Source organism: Mus pahari, chromosome 23, assembly GCF_900095145.1.
Source record: "Mus pahari chromosome 23, PAHARI_EIJ_v1.1, whole genome shotgun sequence".
Taxonomy (NCBI): domain Eukaryota; kingdom Metazoa; phylum Chordata; class Mammalia; order Rodentia; family Muridae; genus Mus; species Mus pahari.
This window is the reverse complement of record NC_034612.1, coordinates 29,625,916-29,629,446: the sequence shown is the minus strand read 5'-3', so window position 1 is coordinate 29,629,446 and position 3,531 is coordinate 29,625,916. Positions and strand designations below refer to the sequence as shown.

General features: G+C 51.3%; 1 pseudogene; it reads left to right on the top strand.

Annotated features, from left to right (window-relative positions):
- Window positions 1–839: 839 nt before the first annotated feature.
- The window catches only part of LOC110313190, a 21,725-nt pseudogene continuing 19,033 nt past the window's right edge, over window positions 840–3,531 (top strand).

The window sequence follows — 3,531 nt, the reverse complement described above, 5'->3', positions numbered from 1 at the left end:
CACTCTCTGTGCTTCCTTCCTTCCGGGTGATATGTGTGAGGCAGGCTGATGGGCCCTAGTTTCTCACCATACTTTAAATCCAGTCTTGGAGCCCATCGCCTGGCTGGATCCTCTGATGCTGGCACTAGAGGTGGATCTGCCCATATAGAGGTCACCCTGATGCCTGTGTAGGACAGATACACAACACCCATTCCCTGATGTTCTAGGTTTTCTTTATTTGTTTCTCTACTGATGTTAGTGGTAGACCTCAGATCCCATTCATGCTAGGTAAATGCTCTACCACTGAGCCTCACCCCAGCCCCTCACTGGGGGATTCTAGGCAGGGGCTCTACCACTGAGCCACGCCCCAGACCCTCACTGGGGGATTCTAGGCAGGGGCTCTACCACTGAGCCACGCCCCAGACCCTCACTGGGGGATTCTAGGCAGGGGCTCTACCATCAAGCCACGCCCCCCACACCTCCCCTACAGATTGTTTGTAGACTTCTTTTTACGGTTTATTTCGAGACAGGGTCTCACAGGCCTTGAAGTTGCTCTGCATCCCAGGCAGGCCTCTGCTAAGTACCAAGATTAACAGGTCTCTCTCACTATTCTCAGCTCCTCTCCCCATGTTTGAGAAAACCATCGCTTTCCTATCGGCACCTGGCTGCCTTCGCTAACGCTCAAGGCTGCAAGGTTCCCCATGAGAAATTGCCAGCAGGACAGCCAGGCTTGCATGGCTAAGTAACCTCCTGGTCCACGGGTGAAAGCTCTGTGGGACCAGAGCCGCGGGCTCTGCCTGACACTGGGGACCACCAGAAAGTCTTCAGCACGCCCGGAAGCTCCGGGAGAGGAAACGGAGATGGCGGCAGAGAGGAACCAGGCCGCCACCATCCACCTCCAGGCTGGTCTCATGGGTCCCGTTCGGCTTGGTAGAGCTACTCTGTGGTTCTGTGTGGCCACCGGGTCAGCCACGGCCCTCCACACAGGCACATCTGGTACCCAGGTGTGGGCTGCTCTTGGCAGCCAGCTCCAGCAAGAAAGGGTTTCTCTCCCTCTTCCCTCACCCCACCCCTATCTCCCTCTTTGACCACTAAGCAAAGAAAATCTACAGCCGTTGCCCAGATTAGATGGAGCTAAACGGTATCGCTACGTCCGTCCGTGTGCTCCCCCACCCCCTTGGCTGCCCTCTGCTAGCACTCGTGGCCGAAAGATTGCTGGCTGGGAGAAGGGAGCGGTGGGCTCGGCGGTGCAGCCATCCAGACTGGAACATCTGGATTTGGCAGGCCGTGGAACCCACCGAGGCCAGCGCCACAGGAACGGTGACGTGCTCTTTCCTCCCTTCTTTTGTGTGTTTTGTGTGTTGTTTGTCCATGCACAGGTGTGTGTGTGTGTGTGTGTGTGTGTGTGTGTGTGTGTGTGTGTGTGCTGGGGCATGCAGCTATGTGAGCATGCTTTGTGTGTGTGTGTGTGTGTGTGTGTGCATACACAGGCATGCCATGTGCATGTGTGTTGGGCCATATGGACATTACATAGAGGCAACAGGTGGATGGGTGCTTCCACCTTGCTATTGTTATTTTTAAATTATTGTTATTGTTGTTTTTGTATTTCAAGACAGTTTTTTGTTTGTTTGTTTGTTTGTTTGTTTGTTTTGAGACAGGGTTTCTCTGTATAGCCCTGGCTGTCCTGGAACTCACTCTGTAGACCAGGCTGGCCTCGAACTCAGAAATCTGCCTGCCTTTGCCTCCCCAGTGCTGGGATTAAAGGCGTGTGCCACCACGCCCGGCAAGACAGTTTTTCTTTGTGTAGCCTTGGCTAGCCTAGAACTAGCTCCGTAGACCAGGCTGGCCTCGAACTCACAGAGATCCACCTGCCTCTGCTTTCCGGTGCTGGAATTAAAGGTCCATGCCACTACCACCTGGTGTATTTTTAAATTTTTATTGTGTTTATCTGTTTCTTTGTTGAAACCATGTGCTACAATATGTATATGGAGGTCAGAGCACAGTGGTAGTTGGTGCTTCCTGACACTCAAGTTGGGTAGTAAGTCTAGTAAGTCCTTACACTGTCTCCCCAGTCATCTCTCTCCTTCCTTCTTCCTTTTCTTCCTTCCTTCCTTCCTTCTTTTCTTCCTTCCTTCTTTCCTTCCTTCCTTCCTTCTTTCTTTCCTTCTTCCTTTTCTTCCTTCCTTCCTTCCTTCTTTTCTTCCTTCCTTCCTTCCTTCCTTCCTTCTTTCCTTCCTTCCTTCTTTCCTTCCTTCCTTCCTTCTTTCCTTCCTTCTTCCTTTTCTTTCTTCCTTCCTTCCTTCTTTTCTTCCTTCCTTCCTTCCTTCCTTCTTTCTTTCCTTCCTTCCTTCTTTCCTTCCTTCCTTCCTTCTTTCCTTCCTTCCTTCTTTCCTTCCTTCTTTCCTTCCTTCCTTCCTTCTTTCCTTCCTTCCTTCTTTCCTTCCTTTCTTTCTTCCTTCCTTGTTGGTCTCTAATTATGAGTGTCTGGTCTTTCACTTCTACCTCCCAAGTGGTGGAATTAGAGGACACCCTGGGTAGGAGATGGCTTCCTACATGCTAGGCAACCCTTCTGCCAACTGAGCTATGGGCCCAGACTCTGCTGTTTTAAAACAGAGAGTTGCTGTGAAGCCCAGGCTGGCCTAGAACTCAGGATCCTCCTGCTTCAGCCTCCAGGGTGCTGAGAAGACAGACATGTTCTTCCAATGTACCTTGGAAGTTTCTTAAGCATGATCTGAGTGGAGACTTTGGGTTACTCTTGTGTAGCCTGCGGAAGGCTCCCTGGGGTCCTGTTACCTGGGATACAGCTGGAGGGACCTGGAGAACTTGGGAGAACCTTTCACCGTAGCTTTGTCCTGTTTAATTCCTCACAGAAAGCGAATCCCACCCTCCTACAATTCATATAAAGCTCCTGGGTTGGGAAAGGGGCTTTCGCATGGCGCATTTGTAGGTTTTTCTCTTCAGAGAGACGGCTGCCCTGCGAGGCTCCCTCGCCAGACAATTAATTGCACAGGACAAACCGCAGCCCATGGAGGGAGGCGGCTGCTTCTGGCGGGAGGTGAGTTGATGTTCGTGACCGCAAGGAGGCCCAGGGCGATGATTTGTCTGCCAAAGCTGGAAAGCAGAAATGCAGTTATCAAAATAAGCATTGGCTCGTGAGTATAGGACCAAAAATAGATGGGGACAGGCCTGAAAGATGCAGGCTGGCTGCCAAGTCTAAAGGAGACATCTATAGATGAGCGCGTGTGCCTTCACGAACTCCTCAAGGGGAAGCTTTTAGGGAGTGGAATTCTGGGTGTTTGCTCCTGTTCTCTCTTTCGTTCCTTTTTTTGTGTGGAGGGAGGGGCAGGCAGGGGAAGAGGTCTAGACAGCTTGACCCTTATTAAGTAGCCCAGGCTTGCCTCCAACTAAAAGCAATCCTCCTGTCTCAGTATTTTAAGTGCTGGAATTTTAAGCATGAGTCACCATGTTCAGCTCAGCTTTCTCTCCCTCCCTCCCTTCCTTCCTTCCTTCCTTCCTTCCTTCCTTCCTTCCTTCCTTCCTTCCCTCTTCCTA